Genomic DNA, 27,871 nt, shown 5'->3' with positions numbered 1-27,871 from the left:
CTACATAGAATTGATTTGTTCCACAAGCTACCAACATATGATTAACTTATTGGCCATGTTTCTAACCTACAAACAAATCTAAAATCAAAACTGCATCTATAAGAACTTTAACCACTTTTAAAAGATTTTATGAAATTAATCTATATTTATCTACTTTTACCTAATCATATGAGTAACTATTAGAATAAATATATATGTTCGTAATATTTAACCACAATTTTTTCATATACACAATAATTTATTTATTTTTATCTTTTTTATATTTATTTTTTTCTACAGAGTCTAATCATGTACTCTTCTTGTCTATGTAGAATATTTTGGATTATTTGGTGAAAGAATTAAATTGAAAAGAAGAAAAGATAAATAAATATATTTTTTATAGATCATAAATTCCAAGGTTTTAGCTTTCTAAAACCACCTAATTTAAAGATTTTTTATTTAAATAATTAAATAAGAGTGAATTTAAGGATGAGTAATTTAACCATGTGTATGATAAAAATCACACTCTATATTCTTTACATCTATTTTTCAAAGTTCTAGTAGAAAAATCTTTCCTATTGAGAGTTTGCAACCAAATTGAATTGTTTAAGAAGACTTCTTTTACTAGATAAGAATTCAATTATATAATATCAAATTTTCTTAAAAAATATAATCTCCTAGCATCTTATAAAAAGACCAATATTTTAGGCCTAATGGTTCTAATCTTATATTATTTTTTAATTTTTTTCTTTTGTGAATTGCCTATATATGTTGAGTACTTTATCTTCTAGCCTTATTTAGATTTTTTAACTATTCAAGCCTATTAATTAAAGATTTTTTAGTTGACAATTTTTTTGTCAATACAATATGAAATGAAGGAATTTTAAACTTCATGGATAAAATGGCTTTGATGCCATAAACCAAAGAAAATAGAATTTCTTGGATCATCACTTTAAACATCATTCTATAAGCCTATAAGGCTGCAAGGAATTTTGTATGCCAATCTTGTTTGGATGTTGTCACTATTTTCTTAAAAATATTCACCAAATTTTCATTGACTCATTTCATATGCCTATTTGTTTGAAGGTGATAAGTAGTAGTCTTCATATGATTAATTTTAAATTCTATAGTCAAGTCTTATATTACCTCATTTTAAAAATAAAAATAAAATATCTCTTATCACAAATTAAAAATTTTGGACATCTAAATCTAATAATAATTTGCTTGTAAAATAATTTGACACCTTACTTGACATTATTGGCTTTAATTGCCTTTGCCTTAGCTCACTTAGTCAAATATATGGTTGCTACTACTATGTGTTTCATTTCACTAGTAGAATTAAGGTGAACCTCTTTAATATAATCAATTTTCTATTTTTTGAAGGAAACTAAAAGTAGGAATACATGAAGAGACAAGCTCATTCTTAAGTCATTCCTTGCATATTATTGACATGAATTTCAGATCTTAGCATATCTATATACGTCTTGAAACAATGTGAGCTAACAATAGCTAATTCTAAGGATTTTTTGATGAGTTAGGATTCTCAAAAAGTAATCCCTACATATACTATTATGATATTTGAATAAAATGGTAGGATTTTTTCTTCCTATTATACACCTCTTTAACATTTGGTCAACTCCACATCTATATAATTTGCCTCTAATTATAGCAAATTATTTATTATTTATTTTTACCTTCTTATATTTTAATTTAGAAAAATAAGAAGACACAACCTGAGTTGTCAAAAACTTAGTTAATAATTCATACCAAGTGGGAGTGGTTGAAACAACAAATCAGCTTTTATCTATAAAAGTGTCATCGATTGAAGCTTCACTAATTTGTTTTAAAAGCCTACATAAAGATTTATTTTCTTGTGTATCTTTTCAAGCTTATATTCAACTATATAATCAAATTCTTCTAGTAATAGCATCTACAATGTAAGTCTATCATTTATATTTGTCTTGTTAACAAGGTATTTAATGGCCATATGGTCTACAAAAAATACTAACATATTTAGGAGAAGGTAATATTTAAATTTCTTGATGAAAAAAACTATGGCAACGCATTTTCATTTTGTGGTAGTATAATTCTTTTCCATAGGATTCAATTATTTACTAGCAAAGGTTTTGAAATAGTCCTTGCTTTTTTTTTTTCCACTTGTTTGATACAAAGTGCTTTCTACCACCACAAATGAGGCATCACAAAGTACATGAAAAGATATTCATTAATTTAGAGGTCTTAATATGAGATATGTACTAAACCTTACTTTAAGAATGTTAAATGTCTCTTGGCATTTTTCATTCCATTCAAACTTCATATCTTTCTATTGAAGTTTAGTTATGGATATAGAAGTGGTAGCATAATTGTATATCACCTCTCGATACCATCCAATATATCCCAAGATTCTTTGTGCCTCTTTTATCATTGAAGAAGGACTTAATTTCAAAATTACTTTGACCTTCTTTGGATAGATTTTCTACCTTTTTTTGATACTAAATATCTTAGTAGAACTTCCTTTTTAACTATTAGGAATATTTTGTTAATATTTAAACCTACTCTAACTTTTCTACATCTTTGAAGACTAGTCTTTACACAATTATGATGTATTTTCATAGAGGACTAGATGCTATAATCGTTAATGAATACTGTCATTGATTTGTATAGCAAATTTGAGATGGCATACAGCATTATTTTTTTAAATGCTGCAAGAACATTACAAAGTCTTAAAAGCATAACCATATAGATGAACATGCCTCAATGTGTAGTAAAAACAAATTTGTGGTTGTCCTCTTGGACTATGGATATTTAATTGTATCTTAAATATCTATTGATAAACATATAAAGTTCATAACCTACCACCTCTTTTAAAATAATATTAATAAATGGCAAAGAAAAATAATCCTTTTTAATGCACTTATTAAGTTTTTTATAGGCTATCCAGACTTGGAGTTTTCCATTCTTCTTTTTCACTAATACCATAGGTGAAATCCAATCTGAAATCTCCACAAATTGAATAAATTTAGCTTGGAGGAATTTTTCTAGTTCAATTTTGATAATTAGTTAGAAATTAGGATTTATTTATTTTTTTCTTTTTTATCAGAAGAATTGAATTCTATGTTGGGCTACTTTTAGAGGTATGCCTTTAAACTCTTTGTAAGATTATGTAAATATATTTTGGATCCTTATTTTTTAAAGATATATTTATTAATATATAATCAAGGTTGTGCATATGAAATTACTTTATGGAGCCTCTATACCAATTATTTATTATTTCTAGGTAAATGACCACATCATTTCTAATCATAAGACTACTAAAAGTTTGTTAAAATAGTAGGAAGATATTAAGGTTAACTTTTCCAATTATGTCTTCTAATTCTTAACTTTAAATACTATCAAAATTCAATCCAAAGACATCTTCAATTTTTATGTTATCCACAAAGGTTGCTAAATCTATCTCTATTTTGTCATTTTGCCAAGTAGCAAAGCCATCTATGGAATTGATATTCATTACTTTATTTGCATTTGAAGTAGAGTGTTTTGCTAACCATTGGGTGAATTTTCCATCATCCTCTCAATTATATAATCCAAAGCCCATGCAACTCAATGAAATATATTTGATTAGCTTGAATGAAGTTCACTTATTTTCTTCAAAATTAACAAATCTTTTTTTTTTTCTTCAATTATTTCTTAGGTTGATGACATGAATTTTGTTATCATCAAAATTGGTAGAAAATCTTTTTAATAGTAATTGTTGGAATTGAATTAAGAACTTTGTAAGATTATTTAAAGGCTTTTAAATGATGTGGGGTTTTTTCCATGCCAATCAATTTTTGTTTCAGTCTTCTTTAATTAAGGTCTATTTAATAGTAATAGATAAGAATTCTTACTCGAATGCATATAAATAATATAGAAAGTGAAGGAATATTCTTTACTATTAGTTATTATCCTACACCTATTAATTTAGTCCAATGAAGTATATAGGCTTTATTTAATCATGTTAATTATATAAGAAGAAGGATTGTGAAGGTAAATTTTATCTTTCAATCTAAATCACAAGATGGCCTCAATTAAGAATTATTTGTAATTGATAGTGTTAAGTACAAGAAGTACATAACAAGAACAAAAGAAGAATAAATAAAAAAATAATTGAAATAAATGAAATCAAGTAATTACAAAATCTAAAACTTCATCACAATTTTTTCATTAAATTTTTATTCAATAAAAAATTTAAAAAATTAAAATAAATTTATTATTTTTAAAAATATAATTTTTTATATTTTTAATGATATAATAAATATGTAAATCCAAATTACTATGAATAAGTTATGAAAGTTTAAAAATGATAATTAAATAAATAAAAAATTAAATAAAAATATTTTTTTTCAAAGATAACTTGTTCATAGATCAAGGATTCCAACCTCACTAAGGCTTACATATAGTATATATGGATATTTAAGAAAGGCCATGAGGTCTTAGTTTTATCCTCCTAACTACTTTCAAGGTGCTACAATCCATATGGGACTTGTGCACCTCCTTTCTTACAAGGACTATACCAGCTATTAGTCTTCTTATTTTTATTAGTAGATCCAATATTTTGGTATTTTTTACTTCACAATGGTATTTAAAAATATCCAATTAGCCTAAAAACTTTGTGTGGCCTTCAAATCTTACTCCATTTCTTTGTAATGGCTTTCAAAAGAATAAAACCCATTTTTATCAAAGTCTTAAAAATTACTTAAAAAATTCTAAATAAATTTAAATAAATTCTAAAAATTTCTATAATAGTTTTATAATGCTAATATCAATTTAAGGCTATAATTTCCTATCTTCCTTATTTTTTATATTAATAAAATAAATTTAAATCTTCTATTAATCCTACTTTCTATATAAATAATTTTAAAAAATATGAAGTTTTTTTAACGCTTTTTGTTAACTACTAACTAATATTTATAATTTTTTATAAGTAATATATACAAATAGAAGGCCAATGTAAATATTAATCCTAAAAAATAATCTTTAATACTCAATAATAAACTATAATAGTTTTGGTGTATTATAGTTTTGGTATATTATTGTTTTGGTGTATTATAGTTTTGGTGTATTATTGTAATAATCCTAACAAATAATCTTTAAAAATATTGTATTTCAATTTTCTTATAAAAAAGATTCAAAAGAAGTCTTATAATTTGTAAAAAGACTTAAAAAAAATCAAGGAAAATATAACTATTGTTCAATTGTTGGAGATTTTTCTAATTATGAAATCTAAATATAAAAAATATAAATTTCCAAAGTTCAAAGTAAAAATATCCTTTGTGAGAAAAAAATATTTTGAAGGATTTTGTTATAATTTGAGCTTTTGTATAAAATCAAGAGATTTTGGAAGATAAGACATCTTATATAGGCCAAAGTTAAACTCTCTACAGCTAGATATCTAGTGTATTTTCAGATAGCAAATCATACCATTTGACAACAAATGTATATAAATAACTTGACAAAAAAAATAATTTATTAATAAAGATAAAAGGATTTTTAATATGTGAGCCTTAGAAATTATGATAATGTCTAGATATATTAGCCCTCTCCTTCTAATTTTAATAGAGAGTGAAAATAGTTTAGAACATTTTTTTACTTCTTTGATTTAAATAATGCCACAAGAAAGATAATAGATGACGTGAAGAAATCAAGAAAAATAATATATAATTTAAAATCCAATACCACTCTAAAAATCAAGATAGTAAAGAAAAAAAATCCATGTATCAGAATTTTTCTCTATAAAAGACAAAAATACTAAATCAACTAAGATAATTACCCCTAATATAATAAATATAATTAGAAAAATCTCCAACAATTGAACAAAACTATAATACACCAAAACTATAATACACCAAAACTATAATACACCAAAACTATAATACACCAAAACAATAATACACCAAAACTATAGCCAAAAGCTAAACTTACTAATTATAGCCTCTAAAGCTCAAATAGCTCCAAAAGAATAACTCTAATTCCTAATAAGGCCTCAGACAACCTCCTTGAAGCCCATTGGACATGATTTTTAGTCAATAGGAATAGAGATTTTCAACATCCATCTCCATTCATCTTTGTGGATGTCTTAACTTCTCTTTTTGCTACCAAAATCCTCTCCAATCTTTTTTCTTATAAGTTCTACATAATATATGCCCTAACCATCAATTAAAAGAAACAAAATAAGACTTCAAGGATCACCAATGTTTAACAAAGGTGACCTTAAATTTATAGAAGTTACTACCAATAAAACCAACTTCAAAAGTTATTATCAAAAGAAAATAAAGTTATACAAAATCTAATAGAAGTCCTTTTAAACAACATCTTTTTAGGAAAGTAATCTATCCACTTCCTATAACTAACAAAAATCCACTAACATGGCTCTCACCATGTTGTCTAGTATATTATGTATTAAATATATAAACATATTATTTTCACATGGTAGCTGAATCACAACATGACATCATAGGATAGTTTTTTTCTACAATTTCTACATATTATTTCATTCTCTATCTAAAAACTATCAAATAAGTGGCTTTTTTTGCAAAGCTAGTGCACCTCTTATTATTATCATTATTGATTCCTTTTGCCATGGGTAGAATTTTTTCAAGGTTAGATTTTGGAATTGAAATCTATTCTACCTTGATTTCTATAAAATAAAATATATAATTGTAGACTTTCTAGATTTTATTGATAATTTTATTGGTTTAAAAAAATTAATTTATATGCCCTAATTAATCATATAAAATTTACCAAAGCTCTAAATTATGCCTATCAAATTCTATAGAAGTAGAACCTGATTTGAATTTTGACTCTTAATTAAAAGAGTCATTTGTTCTTTCATGGCTTTTATTTGCTAGGCAAGTTCATTTTAGAATTTTTATTGGTTTTGAAGGACTTCATTCTTAAAGTCATCGTTCTATCTATACCTATCTTTTGGATATATCAATTCAAGAAAATTGGAAGGTAGTCTAACATCTAAATGTGATGGATAGTAGTTTATGGATAGAAATTGGATTTCAACAGCTCCATACAAATACCTTTGAGAAATTCTTATATTTTGGGCATGTATAGGGATAAAATTAGAGATTTTATAATCTTTCTATCTTTATATTTGTCAAAAATAAGAATTCAATGAAAAAAAATAATCAAATGAAGCTTTTTCAAAGAAATATGAAAAAATAAAAAATAGAGTATATATTAAAAAGAAAATTGGAATGGCTATTACTAAAAGTCAAGGAAACTATAGACTCTTAATACTAGACTAGAAATAAGAAAAGAGTTAACAAGAATGAAGAAGACTTTATTCTTGCCTCTATATATACTATCTACTTAAGATCTATATAGCAACATTCTATAGGACCTCCAAAAACATGTTGACTTTCCATGATGCATATTTTAACTTACAAGGTAAGTTTTCTATATAGACACCTTATAATTAGCTTATTTCAGAAGCTACAAATATATATAGCACGTGGTTAGTTTTTTGATTAAGTTTTTAACCTATCAATCAACTACAAATAAATATAAAGTCAAAACAATGTCTAAAAAGATTCTTTAGAAGATATTATGAAATTAATCTACTTTTATTAAGTTATATCTATTCATATTACCTAAATAATAATTATAGTATATATGTATTTATAACATTATCATTTTTTCTAGGAATGAATTCCATAAGAAACAATGATCGCATGTTGAAGAAGTCTAAGATGTGGCAAATTGTATTTGCCATGTACTTTGATCTTTGTTCTCTTTGAAGATAGTTGATAGGTTTTTTTAGCTATTAATAATGTCCCATTCTAGGACAAGAAGACCATCCTATTATTTGATCATTATTAAAATCTTTGAATCTTCTTTTAAACAATATATTTGTAACACCATCAAGAGTCATTCCTACCTCCAATAAAATCACCAAACATTAAGAGTCTGTTCTCAAATCATGATATCAAACACATTATATCTTGTCATCTATTTGAGGAAGAAAATATTATTTTTGAAGGTCTTCATCTCTATTACATTATCTTGAAGGTTGTAATAACTATAATATGTCATTGAATAAGTCAAAAAATGATGGCTTTTGAGTTGAATCCATTGGCTATTGATTCTTTAACTCCTTAATGCCACAATTATACAAAAACTACAAATAAGAATAGAAGGTAGAATGCAAAATTTTCTAAATTGTGTTTCTTTTATAGCAAAGGCTTGCTATCCTTTATCTTAATTTTGATAGATGTTGTTCATAAAAAGCTTTGACCTTCTTTGCTATATTCATAAGATTTTTTGCTGGCTACTATGTGTATTTATTAATATCATATTTATATCAATGAATAAGATATTCCAACCTATGTCAATGTTGCCTTGAATCTAAGACTTCTTTTATCTTGAATTCTTAATTATTATCTACTTTTATAAGAGGCGATGGTATTTGTCTTTTTTTTTGAGATACTCACTATCTTATAAAACAAACATGTGAAATATAGAATAGATTTTTATAAACTTTGATAGATATAATCTATAAGCGAATAGATTCACTTATTCACAAATAGAAAATGATACAAATCTACGATAATTCAACTTGTCATAAAAATAAATAGTTTTAATATTATAACAAAGTAATCATATCTTATCACTAATATAAAAATGAGATTATTTCTTGTAATAAGCAACTACGTTGCTCTTTTGTTGTTCTTAAGCCTCTTTTAGTTGCACCTTCATTTTTGTACATAACTTAGATAAATGATTTGTCAAATCTCTTGCCAGAAGATTATCAATTTTTGAAAAGTCAAAAGCATCAAGTCGTAGATGATAATCATAATTATCAAAGTAAGGTATTTGTTGCATAGAAGAATATACCATATCATTATAAGCAAACTCTACCAATAGCAAAAGAGTTGTTCAATCATCTTATTGGTAGTACACTTCAAATATTCTTCAAAAATTTGATTTATACGCTTTGTTTATCCATGAGTTTGAAGATGGAAAGCCAAAGATATTTTTATATCTACTTTTAGAATCTTAAAAATTATTTTTTAAAATCTTGATATAAACTAAGTTTTTCTATTTGATATAATATTCTTAAGCAATCCATGATAGCGATACATGTTATCCAAAAATAATTTGGCTATTTCTTTACTTATAATAGCTTTTGTATATGATACAAAATATACCACCTTGGTGAAACAATCTATTATTATGAATATAGAATTATTAAAACCTAAGACAAAACGATCTATAATAAAATCTATAGAAAAAAAAACCATGGTTGTTTTGGAATGGATAATAGTTGGAGAAGTCTATAGGATCAATAATGAGGAATTTTTAATCTTGAACAAACATCATATAGCTAGATAAAGTCTTTCATTGCCTTCCATATTTTTAGCCACCAAAAATCTCTAGATATAAGTTCTAAAGTCTTTTTATATCCAAAATCTTTAGTTGCAAAAAAATCATGATATACTTAAAAAAATACATTGTCATGTGGTGTGATTTGCAATCTAGGAATATATGATATATCTAGCTATAAAAAGTTCAGTTTTAACTTATTAGCTAAGCTCTAATAAGTGATTTATTCCACCATTAACTTATGTAAAAAGTCTTGGCTCCCAAAAAAATCTTTATTTTGCATAAAAGCTCAAAATATAATAAAATCCTTTCAATTTTTTTTATTTTTTATTTTTAGAGGATTATTTCTTCTCAAATTTTATAATCTTATATCTCTTGTTCCAACTATTCAATTTCTCTCAAAATTTTATATAACATATCTATTACCTTTAAAATTTATTATAAAAAAATAAATCATAAATTTGCTATCAATTGTTTGGCATCTTAGAAACCCTAGTAGGTGCTCTAAATCCTAATTTGCAAGTACTTGAGCACCATTTTCTTCATATTTCATAAATCCAAAACTCAAATGCTACAAAATTTGTACACAAAGTTTAATAACATGAATATATACATTTTTTAAAAAAATTAGCCAAAATTTTATCAAATTGCTTAAGATATAGCTCAAAACACAACTACTAGTAAATCAAGTTGCTTACTGTCGTTAGATTGCAAGAGCTAACTTCAACTTCCTATAACTCCTTCATTATAGCTTAAAATTTATCAAATAGTATGCAAAAAGTATAGTCAAAAAAATACTTTCTTCAACCCTAGTTGTTGATTCTTCATTGCTTCGCAAGTTATATCTATTAGAGTGATAATAGATACAAAATCAATACCTTAACTTTAAATGTCTATATCTTCTTCATAAAAACTCCAAATCACTGAAAAGTTTCACCAAAACCATAGCCAAAATCCTAAACTTACTAATTTTAGCCTCTAAAGTTCAAATAGCCTTGAAAGAGTAATCCTAATTCCTAATAAGGCCTCGGATAGCCTTGTTGAAGCCCATTAGACATGATTTTTGGCCCATAGGAATAGAGTTTTTTATCATCCATCTCCATTCATCCACATGGATGCCCTAACTTCTCTATTTGCTATCAATATGCTTCTCCAACTCTTTTTTAATATAATTTATATAATATATGCCCTAAACATCAAATAAAAGAAACAAAATAAACACAATGTTTTCACATGGTAGTTGAACCACAATATGACAACATAAATGTGCTTCTTCTTTTGGAATGTATAAGCATCTTTTAAAATAGAGTACGTTGTTTTTAATCTTAAATTTAGAAATATCAAGAGATTTAGAAGAAGAGTTTTTGATATCAAAAATCAGATGATTAAAGAACATACTTGATTGAATTTGTTTGACAAGGATTAAATCAACAATCAATATTGATTTTATTGCTTGACGATGAAAATTCTTTGGCTTCAAAAAAATTATCATTTATCAATCAAAAGATACATCTCTATCTTTTAGTCCAAAATAAGAACGTCTAGAAAGATCATCTGAAAAATCTTGTTGTTTTTTAAATCAATAAGTGATCTTAAAATCAAATCTTGATAAAAACATGCTCTAATAGACTTGACAAAAATTCAAAATATGTACTAACATTAAGTATTTAAGATTCTTGTAGTTGGTATAAACAATGATTGGATCAAAAGCGTCTTTTAGATAATGGCACCATTCTTGAAACAAATTGACAATTGCAAGAAGTTCTTTATTTTGAATCTTATAGTTAATATTGACTACTAAAAATTTTCTTTAATAAAAAGCTATTAGGTGAAGTTTATTATTTTTTTTTACTTGTAATAATATGACATGTAAAACAAAGTCTAATAATTTTTTTTTCATAAAAAATGGTGTAAAAAAGTTGATCCAATACAAGATTAGTATAAGAATAAAAGCTATCTTCAAAGCTTTAAATGTTGCTTCCGCTTCTTGATTTCATTAAAATTTGTCTTTACAAGTCAAATTTATAAATAGAACTATAATTTGAGAGAAGTTTTGAATGAAGATCTGATAGTAGTTAAAAAATCTCAAAAAATATTTGATATTTTTTACCATTTTTGAAATCTTTCAATCCATAATAGTTTGAACTTTTTTAGAATTGATCATAAGTTCAACATTTGAAATGATGTATCTTAAAAAATTGACTAGAGTAGTATAAAATATACACTTTTCTATCTTGGCATAGAATCTTGTATATCTTGATTTTTGTAATATATGATGAATATGAAATTCATGTTTTTTTATATTCTTAGAATAGATCAAGATATTCTCTAGGTAACAAATAACAAAATCATTTAAAAACTCCCAAAAAATACTATTTATTAAATATTCGAAAGCTATTGGTACAATTATAAGTCCAAAAGCCATGACATTATATTCAAAATATCCATACCTTCTTCAAAATATAATCTTTTATTTATTTCTTTTTTTATACATACTAGATTATATGCTCTTCATAGATCTATTTTTGTATAGATCTTAGTTTGATTCAACTGATCAAAAGTCCAAATATCAAAGATAGCGGATACATATTCTTGATGGTAATTTTGTTGAGCCTTTGATAATCAATACACATCCATAATGAACAATCTTTTTTTTGCATAAATAAAATTTAAGCTCTTGTTGGAAATTTGGAATGGTGTATGAAGTTTTTGGATAGATTTTCTTTAATATATTTCTTAAATTCAGCCAACTCATTTTGTGATAAACTATAAATTGATCCAAATAATAATTGAGCTCTTTTTTAAAGGTCAATTAAACAATCATAGGGATGATGTTTTGGTAGAGTATCCATATTTTTCTTCTCAAATATATCTTGAAGATCTTGAAATTAGCTTAGAATGCCACTTGATATCTTTTCATTATTAGAAATAGGTGCAGCATAAATGACACAAGATAATCTTTTTTTTGCAACATGCAAGAAAGCTCTTGTATCTACAAATATAGGTTTAATTGTACTAGACTTATGAATTTCTATTTGATCAATTATACTCTTAATTATACTTTCAAAAAAATTAAGATTACAAAAAATTTAATCTATTTTTGGATTATATTTTTTTTAGCCATAATAAATCTAAAATAATTAGATAAGAAGAAGATCTAATGATATTAAATATTACAAAGCTATTATGACCATTAGTTGTTATTTCTATAGGAAATATTTCATGACTAACATTTCTTAAATATAATGGACAACCATCTATGACTTCTACGTGAAGAAGTTTAGTTTTCTTTACTAAAAGTATGCTATGTCTTTTAGAAAATTCTTCATCTAAGAAACATGCTAAGGCTCCTAAATCTAATAAGGTAGAGGCTTTGTGATTTTTGGATTCTTAAAATAATATTTATTATAAAACAAAGAAAAGATTTTAAAGAGAGAATATGACCTTTATTAGGAATTGTATAAGATTTCAGCTACACAATTCCTATTGTAGGTGGACAAACTTATTTTTTGACATACTATATTCTTTGACGGCCATACTCTTTATTTTTTGGTTGTGTTGTTTATTTAGATAATATTGACTAGTGTGCTTAGATTCTCTATAATATAAGTACAATTCTTTTTGACAATGATAAGTATTTTTTTGGTCAATAATAGGCTTATAACAAATTATATCAATTTATATATTGTCTACTTTCAAATGTGTGTGTTGAGAATACATCGGCATTATCATTGATTTTTGTAATGTTGAGATGCATTTGTGTGACTCTTGGATTAAAGTTCAAAAAGATAATTCTCACACTTCTTAGCAAAGTTAATTGTTTGATTCAATGTTTGAGGATCAAATAAATTGAGCATCATTTTTTATACCTCATATTATAATCCATAGAAAAATTGGCTAATAGGTACAACATCATTCTACTTGATGTCAATTGCAAGTTGTTAAAATTGTGAAGCATATAATATTACCGATTAATTATCTTCATGTAAAATACAAATCTAATTAATTACAACACAAATTGGATCATGTTGTCTATACATGAATCAAAACTGTATCAAAAAAGCCTCTAAATCATCCAATATTAGATCTCATCATTCAAAAAAAGATAAAAAACCATATTAATGCTCAATCTCAAAGAAGTGTACTAAAGAATCTAAATTTCAAATTTGGAGTTAGATAGCTTTGAGATTGAAGTTCAATCACAAGTTGTATTTCATTGATAAATCTTCAAAAATTTGATTTTGTGCCATCAAACTTCTTGGATAGCGCAATCCTTAGTTTTATAATATTGAAAGAATATTCTACTATAGGAAAAGGGATATGATTTGATGTAGATATTGAAGCAGCTCCAATCATTTCTATATCTTTATTCTATACCATTCTTGTTGCTCCTTGTGGTGGTAAATTGAATTGATGCATTGCAAGTATTAACTCTTTCAATTACTCTTACATGTGTGCCATTACTTTCTTCATTTTAAGAAGCTCTACCATGATAATACTTAAAGAAAAGAAGATGTCTAATATTGCTTTAGATAAATAAAAAAATAAAAAGACTTGAAATAAAGAAAAAATACTAAAGATAATATTAATTTAAAAGAAGGTAATCCGCAACTCTTAATACGCTTAAGTCTTATCAAGAGAAAGAAATAATCCACTCTTACTAAATAAAAAATAAAAATAAAAATAAAAAACAAAGTTGTGATATTATAAGTGTATTCTTGTCAAATTTTCAAGGATAAAAACTTTATGAAAGCAAATAAACAAGTGAGTTTGTTTTAAAGAAATATGAAAAAATTAAAGTAGATAAGTATGTATATTTAAAAAAAAAAAAATGGAATGACTATGGCCAAAAGATAAAGAAATTATAGACCCTTGAAACTAGACTAGAAACAAGAAACAAGTTGACAAGAATAAAGAAGGTTTTACTCATGCCTCTATATATACTATTTATCCAGGATCTATGTGGCGACATTCTATAGGACCTCCAAAAATGTGTTGACTTTGCATGATATGTATCTTAACTTGTAAGACAACTTTTCTATATAGGCGCTACATAATTAGCTTTTTTTACAACCTACGAATACATATGGCACGTGATTAGCTTATTGAACAAGTTTTTAACCAATCAATTAACTATAAACACATATAAAGTCAAAATAACATCTAAAGTTTTTAGAAAGCTTTTCTAGGAGGTATTATGAAATTAATCTATTTTTATCTACTTATATTTATTCATATTACCTAGATTATAATAATAATAGATATACATCTATGACAATATTTACTCTTGCTGCTTGTTAATGTCTTCAATTATCCAAGCTATTTTCTTGGCCTCTTCTAAACTATCTATATTTTTTAAAAATATCTTTTAAATTATGTCCTTACTATATAATCCTTGTATAAAAAAATATATAGAGGTGTCATCTATAAAAAGAATTTTTATAAACTTAGTTACTATAAGCTCAAATTATCAAATATATTTGTTGTTTTCTTCTATTTTCCTTTGTTTTAAAGAAGAAAGGACCATAAGGATGTTACTTTTCTTTACTTTTGGTTTGAATTTTTCTAAAAATGCTCTCATGAGCATATCTCAATTCTTAAAGGTTTTGAGATAGAAAGGGGAAGAAAGGAGGATGGTTTCTATATCATTTGTAAGTCCTATCTTTTAAGATACTAGAAAATAATTTAATAAAAATCCAAGTTGATTATTAAATATATCATGAAAAATTTTATGGACCTCTTCATGTATACTAATAAATCATCATATCTATTTTTTTAAAAATATAGAAAGGTTGTAGAGCATAAAAGTTACTTATAAATCTTTAAGAATTATAATTGGCAAATGCTTTGGTTGAACCAAAAGGCTGATGGGTATAGAATTAGGTGTGGTCATTCTTTTGTGTTCCATTGGAAAAAATTGAAGTAGTGACTCTTTTATCTTTCATGTTCTATTGAAAAAAAAATTGGTGTTTCTTTTTTCTCTTAATTTATGTCTATAAACAAGTTAGAATCAGGTTCTAATCCTTTTCATCCTACTCTTTTGTCTAAAATTACTTCAAATAGGTTTTAAATAAAAATATCTTCTAATTTTAGAAAAAGATTTATTTATCCAATCTTTGAGCCTCTATTTTTTTGGACTTTGATTTATTTTTCTTGATAGCTGCTTCAAGATTTTTTATAATTGGAAATAGGTTGAATTGCCTAAATCGAATAGAATGATCCATTTACATAATTGTTAACATACTATTCAATTTAGTATAATTTAATCTATCAAAATACAAATAATTTAAATTTTGGCTCTTCTGCTTATAATCTACTTAAAGTATCTTTTAATAAGAAAGGAAAATAATACAAAAAAAATAAAAAGAATAATAATTTCTTGAATATTAAATCAAACAAGATTTTTTTTAACTTTGATTACTATACAAAATTATTGTTGTATACAAATGATTCTAAATAATCTTAGTTTTGAAAAAAAATTCTATATTAGAATGACAAGGAGTCAAAGTTTTATTTTTTTTGCCTTTTCATAGTAAGAATATTAAGAAATTACCTTCTAAAATAGTTAACAACAAAAGTTATATTACAAAAATGATTCTTTGCAATCAATTCATACCACCTCATAGAAGAACTCACTTAGTTGCATTTTTAGCCAATCTAGTATGTGTTAAAAAATTTCCATGTTGACTTCTCTTTAATTAATTTTAAATGAAATAATTTAAAAATAATAATAAATGAATAAATAAATAGTAGGAGAAAGAAGATTTTTAAGATTCTATTGATCTTAGAAAAAAATAAAATAAAATAAAATAAGAATGTTTTAGAAACTTATTTCTAACACATCTTCCTTCTAGATTCTACCTTCTAATTTCTAACTTTTGCTCCTTGCATTCAAGTAATTTGCTAAAATTTCAAGAAAATAAATAATTCATAAGAATTTCAAAAGTTATTTTCTTTTAAGCTATTCATACTACTTCTTCTTTCTTCTTGTATTTCTTCTCTTTAACTACAATTTGTGTTAGCAAAATAAATTAAAATTCAATAAATTTTTATTATAAAGAATGATCACCTTAAATTATGACTTGAACTTGTTGATCTCTTTTCTTTTCTTTTTTCTTTTTTTTTTACATTTGATATCAATTCTATGTTAGAATTGCTTCTCTAGTTGGATTTGTTATTGCATATGCTTATTAGAGTTGAAGGTTGTTAATTGTCTTTTAAGACATTAAATTCATAGATACACAAAGTGAACCTCTTATGCTAGGAATATAAAAACACGACTTGTAGGCCAACCTTGGCTTGGTTGCTTAAGTAATTTTTTCATAAGCCATTACTATTAAAGATGATTTAAAGATGGCTATACCATTTCTTCTTCTTATGCTAAAATTACAATCAAGAATAAAACTAAAAAAAGTATGACCAATGATATGAAATAACATAGATAGCAAGAAGAAATATGAGCAGATCAATGGTAAGAAAAAAAACCACAAAAAATTTAAAAAATATAAAAGAATGAAAACACAATTAATAATAATTAATAATAATAAAAAAAAACATAAGGAATTTAGATAGAATCACTATACAAGCACTTTTTCAATGGTACCTTTCAACTTAATATGCCATTTGAATAGAAACAAGAATCACCACAATTACACCATGCAAAAAAAAATAAATAAATAAAAAAAATAAAAAATGAAGATTCTTCTATTATACAAAATTATTGCTACAAATCTTAGTTCTTCATAAAAACTTCAGCTATTTAATGTACTTCTACAATACACCAAGAAAGAAGAATTTAAAAAAATGGGAAGTAATATCATAGTATCATTACTGCACAATAGCGTCAAAAATATCAATGATTTGTTGTACTATTGTAAGGATAGAAAAGGAACATGGATTCAAAACTCAAGCCTTTGTAATACTAGTACCTTTATAGTCACCTTCTAATAGCAATATAATTGCCTTGAACCTACAAAAAATATCTTAGAGCTTTTGTAAACTAAGATTAAATGCAAAGCAGCAAGAAAATGAACCATTGATTCTTTTTTCACTTTTGAATCCAATCGCCATTACAACAATTGACTTATAGAGTTTCTATGGAGCAACTAAAACTCTTAAAGATATGAAGATGAGGGAAAAAACCAAAATCTTAGAGATCTTGGATCCAAGGCAATCCAGACCTATTTTAACAAAGAAGGTGTAACAATTTGGAGGTAGCATCTCTCCCTCCAATTATTTATTTATTTATTTATTTCTTTTTTTTTTCTTTTTTTTTACTTTCTTCTATTAATTGTATATTTTAATTTTTCTACATTTCTTTTCTTTCATCTATATTTTATTTTCTTTTAATTTTTTGAATTGATCTCTTCAACTTTATTTTCTATTCTTAATTAAATTAATTTTTAATAGAATAAATCTACTATAAAAGACATCATAAATCTAAATTGGCTCAATTAAGAAGCAATCACTTATTTTAAAATTATTTTTTAAAGAAACTTTATAAAAGACCTAATATTCTATTAAAATCCTACTTTTATTATTTATCTCAAAATTCCTACATTAATTCATTAAATTAATGATTTTAAGAACCTTAAGTATAATTTTGTATTAATAATAGAAGTAAATCAATTATGTATCTCACAATTATTCTTAAATTTGAACTTAGAAGTATCATGAAACTTAGAAAAATTATTCTTAATATCATAAATAAGAAGATCAGAGGACATACTTGATTGAATTTGCTTGACAAAGGATGAATCAAAAATCAATGTTAATTTTATTGCTTGAAGATAAAAATGCCTCAATTTTAAGAGAATTATTTTTTGTTAATCAAAACATGCATCTCTTTCTTTTGGTGCAAGATAAAAATGTTTAGAAAGGACATTTGATAAACCTTATTATTTTCAGGTTCATAAGTGATCTTAATAAAGACATGTTTCAACGAGCTTGATGACAATTCAAAATATGTGTTGACATGAAGTACTTGAGGTTCTTGTGAACTGTATACACAATGATTGGACTCAACGTACCTTCTAGATATTGATGCCATTTTTTAAATGAATCTATGATTATAAAAAGCTCTTTATGATGGAGCTTATAATTAATCTTAGCTACTGAAAATTTCTTAGAATAAAGAACTACTAAAAGGAACTTGTCATTTGCTTCCATTTATGACAAAATGACACTTATAATAAAAAATAAAAAAATAAAAAAATGTATCTATTTCTATAAAAAAATGACTTGGAAAAATTAATGTAATACAAAATTGGTGCAAAAATAAATGTTTTTTTCAAGGCTTCAAAAGATGTTTTAACTTCTTTGTTCCACTTAAGTTTATCTTTACATATCACATATATAAGAAAAGCCATAACTTGAAAAAAGTTTGTGATAAAGATCTTGTAGTAATTAGCAAATCTCAAAAAGCATTGCATATCTCATATTGTTCTTCAAATATTTTAGTCTACACTTTCTTTAGATTCATCATTAGACCTTTAAAAATGATGTATCCTAAAAAGTCAACTTAAATAATGTGTAATACACACTTTTTCAATTTGGAATATAATCATGTATCTTTAAGATTTTGTAATATACAAAAAACATGAATTTTTTATTCTTTTATATTCTTAGAGTAGATTAGAATGTTGTCTAAATAGAAAACAATAAAATCATGAAGAAATTTATTAAAAAATATCATTTATGAATTATTAAAAAGATTTTGGTGTATTCATGAATCTAAAAGACATGATATTATATTCAAAATGTCCATACCTAATTTTAAAAGCAATCTTTTATTCAACTGCTTCTTTGATGCAAATTAAATTATGTACTCTTCGTAGATCTATTTTTATATTGATCTTTGTTTGTTTGAGTTTGTCAAGAAATTCCAAAATTAGAGATAATAAATACTTATTCTTCATAGTAATCTTGTTAAGTTGTTGATACTTTGTGCATATCCATCGAGATCTATCTTTTTTTTTAATAAATATAACTCCTTAAGGTAATATATATATTTTGACAAATCCTAATGATATCTTTATAGTTTTCAAATCTCTATTTTTTATTGCCAATTGAAATTGATCATATTCCAAATAAAGATTTTTTATAGAATAAATTACTCTCTTTACAAATGTATTTGTAAATTCATCTACAATTGGACTTAAATCTATTTTTTTAATAATTATCTTATTTATTAGTTATATATCTTGATTAAACCATAATTTTCCATTTTTCTTAAGTATTATAAAATATCAATTAGAATATAGTACAATAGATGGTTTTAAAACTTCCATCCTAATCTTTTCATTGAGTAATTTGACTAGCTTTGGTAAATGGGATTTAGAACTAGAATTGATTTCAAATTCTATGGTTTAGGTGGAATTGTGAAAATAACCATAGGTGCTATAATACTTGGATCAATACACCTTATTTCATATGATTCAAATGCAAATGCCTTACCAATGTCCTGAAAGAATTTCTTTGAAACCTCTCTTTTCAATTCTTATAAAAAAATTCTCACAACAAACTTTCAAACCATCTAATGTCAATTCATCTTTAAATTCATGACCTATTTTTCTTGAATCTTTTAAATTGGATTTCATAAAAGCTTTCTCAATCATTTTCTTAAAATTCAATAGTAGTAGCAATGCCATTAATTTAACCTTCTTTATAAGAGTCTTCTATTTGGCGTTCACTTTCACTTTATATTTATCTACATATTCTTTCATCTCATCATAAAATTGATTAGAATGCAGATTTATTACCTTATCACCACCTTCAAAGTCTAAATCCAATAACATTTGTAAATTATCCATAGTATCACTGAAGTAAAATTTTTCAAATATCTTTTTTTTTTTCCATAACTCAAACAATTTAAGAAAACAAAATACCTTTTATTTTAAGCTTTTTACGTATAATTTACCAAATATGTCATATTATATAAAGTCTTACTTGAAAATGGACTGAGCACCTAGTTGTATAAGGTAGAAGAAAATTACAACAATAAGTCCTAATAATTCTAATAGAATCCATATAAATTATAATTAAAGCTTAATAAACATAATCAAACATTTATCAAGTTTAATTAAATTTTTAAATAAAATATAAAAGAAACACACAGAAATTTTACATAAATTCTCATTGAATTCTAATTAAATCTTAAAAAAATCCTAAAAAAATCCTAAAAAAATCTTAAATAAATCTTAATCAATTCTTAATCAAATCTTTAAAAAATCTTAAACAAATACTAATTAAATCTTAAAAAAATATTAAAAAAACCCTATACAAATCTTAATCAAATCCTAAACAAATCCTAAATAAATCCTAATAAAACCTTCAAAAAATCCTAACCAAATCCTAAATAGTTCAAATCCAATTCTAAAAAAATTCTAATAAAACTTTAGATAAATCTTAATCAAATTCTAAATAAATCCTAATAAAAATTTAGATAAATTTCAATAAAATTTTTAATAAATCCTACTCAAATTTTAATCAAATTTTATACAAATCTTAAATAATTTTAATCAAATTCAAGACAAATCCTAATCAAATCCTAAAAATATTCTAAAAAAATTAATATAATAATCAACTCAATATACCTCACAACAACTAAGCTAGTAATAAGTACAAATTTTTTACGAAAGATAAAATTTACTAAATAGAAGATAAATTCTAAAATCCACTTGGGTATTGACCAACCTCATTTTCTAATCTTAATACCAATCTTCTTAAGCCAAAATCTCTTAATTCTACTATTAAATACCTTTCAAAATTCACATATATGTTGGAAATCATGTCTACTATCTATATATATAAATTTCACCTCAATTCAATTCACAAATTGCTAAAGATCTTGGAAATCCTCACTAACCTTCAAAATCCTATTTCTGAGATTCCAACCTATTTAAACTTCAAAAACATTTAATCTAACTACTTGATCATGCTCAAATTTATTGCATGCAATAAGCACAATTATATTTAAAAATTCAAAAATTTTAACCTATAGATCTACTATCAAATTCACAAAAATTTTCATAATATAAATCCTTTTTTATTTCATAAAACTATATTCACTATTTTTTTTTTTTTTTTTTTTTTTTTTTGCAAAGCTCTTATAAAGTTATTACAAATTCAAATTTTCCAAAACCAATGCTTAAAAAAATCCTACAAAATCTTCTCTAAAAAATCACTCTTTGATTTACAAAAGAATCCTAGAGTCACCATAGGTGCATAATTTTGTGCCTTAAAATTTGATTTCAATTATGGTTGACAACCAATCCTTTCTTTATATCAATTCTTGTTTTCTTAACATAACTTTTATTAAATTAAACTCCTAATTTCTTTCTACATATACTTATATTCTTTATTTTTATAACCTATCTTACTTTACCTTATTTATGGCTATAAGAAATAAATAAAAGTCTACTATATAAAAATGTAGCATTTTTACTTTTAGTTTTATTATCTTTTTACTATTATCTATATTTATAAAATAATTTTTATCAATATTTTGAAATAAAATCTTCTATAATATAATATTTCTTTCATTCTTTACCTATTAGCTGTATTATATCATGATACTGTAATTTTCAAAACACAACAATAGAAGTAAGATAATTCATTCACTTGTAAAATAAGATAAGAACAATGAGTTAGCACTCTTATCATACTATCAAAGACATTAATTTTTAAGGAAGAAAATCTCAATATACTCTTGTGTTATTCAAAAAGTCTAGAAAATTACTCAAAGATAATAATGTATTAAACTAGAATGACTATTGTCTACAATAAGAAGACTAGAAAGTTTTGAAACAAGACTAAAGACTAGAAAGACATTGACAAGAGTGAAGAAGGCTTCACTCTTGCCTCCATATATACTCTTTAACTAGGAGGTATGTGGAAATATATTATAGGACCTCCAACATGTTTTGATTTTGCTATATATATGTATTAACTTACAAAATAAGTTATCTACATAAGCACCATATAATTAACTTGTTCTTCAAGCTATTAATATGTATGTCACATGACTAATTTGTTGACTAAGTTTCTAGCCTATCAATTAACTATAAACACGTGTTAAGTCAAAGCAATATCTATGAAGCTTTTTTAGAAGATATTATGAAATTAATCTATTTTTGCCTACTTCTACTTAATTATGTAAGTAATTATTGGAGTAGATATATATTTCTATGACACTTAGCATGTAATCATTTATTTCTAAGTTTTTGGAACACATGAAAAATATGAATTTCATATTCTTTTATATTTTTAGAGTAGATTAGAATATTATTTAAAAAATAGATAATAAAATCATTAAAAAATTTATAAAAATATCATTCATGAAATATTGAAAAGTAATTAGTGCATTCATGAATCCAAAAAATATGATATTATGTTTGAAAAATCCATATTTAGTTCGAAAAAACAATCTTCCATTCATCTACTTCTTTAAAACAAATCAAATTATATACTCTTTATATATTTACTTTTGTATTGATCTTTGTTTGATTGAATTGGTCAAGAAGTCCTAAAATCAAAAGTAGGAAATACCTATTCTTGATGGTAATCTTGTTAAGTCATTGATAGTCTATGCACATCCATAGAAATCTATCACTTTTCCTTATAAATAAGATAGGAGCTTTTATTGGAGATTTTGAATAGTATATGAAATTCTTAATCAAGTTCTTGACAATGTATTCTTTTAATATAGCCAACTCATTTTGTAATAAGTTATAGATTGGTGCAAATTGTGGTTAAGTTCATTCTTATAGATCAATTAAATAATCATAAGGTTAATACTCTAAAAGTAAATCTACATTCTTCTTTTCAAAAATGTCTTTAAAATCTTGATATTGGCTAATAATACCACTTGATATCTTTTCACCATTAAAAATAGGTGTAGTGTATTTAGCAAAATATGACTTTTTTCCATATTAATAAAGCTTACATATCTGCAAATAAGGGTTTGGATGTACTAGACTTATATATTTCTATTTGACTAATGGAATTTTAGATTAAACTACTAAAAAAATTAAGGTTAAAAAAAATCTAATATATTTAAAGATTATATTTTTTTAACTATAATAATATTAAAATAATCAAATTAAAAGAGATCTTATCACATTAAATATTATTATACTATTATGATCTTTAATTGCTACATCTAAATGAATAGTTTCACAGATAACATCTGTAGAAGTCAAAAAACAATCATATATGACTTCTACATATATGGATTTAGTTTTCTTGATTAATGATATCTCTTTTTTTTTTATAAAGTCTTTATCAATAAAAGAAGCTAAATTTTTTGTATTTAATAATATAAAACTTTGTGATTTTTAGGTCTTAAAAATACATCTATTATAAAAAAAGATGAAAGATTTAAAGAGAGAATATGACCTTTATTAGGTATTGCACATGATTCTAGTTGCATGGTTTCTATTGAAATTGAAAAAGCTTGTTTTTCATCATATTGTCTTCTTTGGAAACCATGTTCCTCATTTTGTAATTATGTTGCCTCTTTGATTAATATTAAGCAATATATTTAGATTCTCTATAATATAACCATACCCTTCTTGATGATGACAAGTCTTATCTCACTCAGTAATAGATTTAAAACATATTGTAACAATTTATATAGGCTCTAGCCTAGATAAGTAAGTTTCTAAAAACTTAGAAGATACTGCTATGGCTTGACTTGTAATTCTTCAATCAAATCTTTGTTCTATGTGTCTTTTAAAGAATCAATTATTGCATGCAATGACTTGAGCAATAAATTGCTCTAATAAATATATTATCAACATTGTCAACAATAAATCTCTAACATTATCTTTTAACTCATATTGAAACTGATTGATAAAGGCTTTATCATTCCAATCCATGTTCCAAGCAAGATTTTGGAATTTAGGAATATATGTGGTGGCTAAACATGATCTTTATTGTAGTAATACAAGCTTGGTCTCTACTATTCTTTTTCAATCACTTTTTCAAATGTAGCCATAAATAATTTTAAAAATAAATTTAAATCATAGAATAGTTGTGAATCTTTTTCCATCCAATGTGCAAACCAAAAGAGAGCACTTCTTAATAAAAGTGCATCTATAAATTCAACTTGATTAAATCTATTGAGGTATTGGAAATGATGCAACCTCAAATAGAGCTTAACTTATTGTAAAAATCCTCAAAAAAAAATTCCATCAAACTTCTTAGGTATATCAATCATTTCTTCTTTTGTACTTGTAGAAGCGAGATGTGTTAGATTTGGTTGTAAGGCTGATCTATTTTCTTCCTTCAATTGTATAACTTTTTAGTATAGACTTTGAACTTCTTTCATATATGTAGCAATAGTACCTCTATGATTCACATAAAAAATACATGAGATTTCTAATCTTAGAATGTTGACAAACTCGTGAATATCAATATTAGTTACAAATCTATTCTCACTTTTGATGAGAGTAGCATCTATAAACTTTCCTTTCATAAACAATTCAAATAACTTCAAAAAGTTAAAATAGAGTAAGATAATTTGTAACCTCTCATATCAAATAAAAAATTTCATAAAGAGGAGTAATCCACTCTCTTTAAGAAAAAAAAATGAGTATTAAAAGATGGATAGTCCGTAAACTTCAAAATATAATAATAGAAGTGAAGTAATTCATTCACTTCTAAAATAAGATAAGAACAATAAATTATCATTCTTATTGGACTATCAAGGACATAAACCTCAAAAAACTAAAAAGTCAAAATACTCTTGTGTCTCTCAAAAATACTAGAAAATCACTCAAAGATAATATAGTATTAAACTAAAATGGCTATTGTCAAAGATTAGAAGATTAAAAAGTCTTGAAACAAGAATAAGGACTAGAAAGGTATTAACAAGAATAAAAAAGGCTTTATTCTTGCTTCCAAATATACTCTCTATTATGAGCTATGTGGTGATATGCTATTGGACCTCCAATACATGTTGACTTTGGTAGATACATATTTTAACTTGTAAGGCAAGTTATCTATATAAAGGCCACATAGTTAACTTGTTCCACAAGCCATTAACATGTGACATACATGGCTAATTTGTTAACCAAGTTTCTAGCCTATCAATTAACTACAAACACTTGTAAAGTCAAAGAAGTGTCTATGAAGCTTATACAAAGCTTTTCTAGAAGATATTATGAAATTAATCTATATTTATCTACTTTCATCTAATCATATAAGTAATTATTAGAATAAATACATATGTTCGTAATACATATATAAAAATAAGGTATAAATATAGAATAAAATAAAATTTGTGATTTATTTATTTAAAAATCTCAATAAATAGATCTTATAAAATAAATTTTTATGCTTTGTGATATATGTATATATATATATATATATATATATACACTATTTATTCTTTTTATGAATAAATCAGTTTTTCATTACTTAAGCAATGAAAAGACATTGTGAATGCTGAGAATTATACCTTTCAATTATAATTTAATATATATATATATATATATATATCTATATCTATCTGTAAGTATCTACATATAAACATGTATACTCAAAACTAATCAGATGTTTTAAATTAGGATTACATAAGTTTTTATTTAATCTTTCATAATTTTTTATATTTACATGAAATCAACATTAGATGGTTTGAATATTGTCAATGCTGTGTAGATTTGAAATATGGAAGATACCATAAAATGTGTAATATAATGTGTTTTATAATATAGTGAGTGAAATATCCCATTCTATTATAAGATATATATATATATATATATATATATATATTCCCATTCTATATTCCTACTACAAATTTGTACAATTTTTTTTACTCTACAATAATTCCTGGAGTAAGATGAAATATATAATATCTTGAAACAGATGATTCAAATTGCTCTCAAAACAATCGAATGAATGAACAAATTATCAGTAAAAAGGACCAAGTAACACACAATGACAGACTTTTAATTATTCATGTTTGACATCCATAACTTGCCTCACCTGAAACAACACATTAATATCCCAACAGCCATTCATTGTAAAAACGATCCAATTTTATTCTGAAGGATATTGAAGGTATTTTCAAGCATCTTCTACTACTAAACTTCATTTCTCATGGTAGAGACCCACTCATCAACTTCTAGTTAATTATATTCCAATCCCCACACAACCTTTTCCAACCCCAAAAACCCATTTCATAACCACAATTTTCACTTGTCAAATAGCCCTCCAAAGTCCTACGCATACACAAAAACGCATGACCTAACCCTAACCCTAATTCATGCTCTCCATGCTCCTAGTTCAAAGCTCCGTGATTAAACAAAGTTTTTGGGTCTTGTTGAATGACCATTCCAGTGTTGTAGAAGGCCTTGGAAATAGCGTGGGTCCTAGTAGGTACATCTGTCCACATTCGAATTCAATGTCATCTCAATTTGACTCCTTTTTTTATACACTAAAAAGATGCCTTTGAATTGATCAATTACGTGGGTTTCTGAGTTCGTTCCCTCGGAACTTCCCAGCCCGCCACAGATTTTTTATTTTTTTTGGGTTGGAGACTGAGCAATGGCCCGACATCTTCGTGTTTTTTGTACTTTTTTGCATTTTGTTTATATTTTTATCACGGGGCATTTCTTCCGGCAGTAATGACGTTCACAATCACGCCAAAAAAACAGCAACAGAATCTGCTTCTAATTTGTCTGTATGGCTTGCGAGCAGGACACCGTCGAATCGCGGAGAGCGTGGCAGCAGGTACAGGATTTGAGAAGAAGAAAAAAAAATCTGTCAGGCGGGTTTGATTATCACTGCAGAGGAATCGTCGCCCCCAATCCTTGAAGATTGTTTCACCAGAAGAGCTGCCTGTCAAATTCACCGACTCTCTGCACTAACCTGTCTGCACCAGGAGCTCCCACTTGCTCCAAACTTTCCCTGTTTATGGTGGATTGTCTTCAGCTCGCAACACTGTTTGTTCCTCGACTTCCATTGGGAGGGTGGAATCCGACAGTGGTGTGGTCCTCGCCGATTGGGATCCGTGTAAAGAAAGCAAATGCGGCAACTTCGCTTCGAGGACAGTGGAGGAGCAGGGAATCGATCAACTTGTGGGTAAATCTAGAAAACAGGAAGGTCGATCTCTTCAGCTGTTCTCCTCATGGACTAGAGGAACACGATGCCCACGGTAACGCAGTGTTTTGGGTGAATGCTGTGACGAAGCTCGAGTTTTTGGCACTCTTCCAGTCCTTGAAGATAATCCGTGTTTCTCTTATTTAGGGGTAATTTGGTTGGATAGACAGCTTGATTGATTCACAATTCAACAACCCAAAACACATTCATTTCGAAAGGGCACAAGAGTCTTGTATCCTTGTGATCTTCTCGCACTCTCTCGAAGTGGAGCATTGAATTTGTCGGAAACTCGTGACCATATTTGGACGGCGATTTTCTGATATTTGACACTGTTCCAGATTCCGATTATCGGCGCATTGTGGTGCTATGAGTGTGGGCTTTGTCAAAAACATCGGTAGTCTTTTTAGTATTTACC

This window comes from Physcomitrium patens, chromosome 10, assembly GCF_059467195.1.
Source record: "Physcomitrium patens ecotype Gransden chromosome 10, ASM5946719v1, whole genome shotgun sequence".
In the NCBI taxonomy this organism is placed as follows: Eukaryota; Viridiplantae; Streptophyta; class Bryopsida; order Funariales; family Funariaceae; genus Physcomitrium; species Physcomitrium patens.
Note: the sequence above shows the minus strand (reverse complement) of the source record.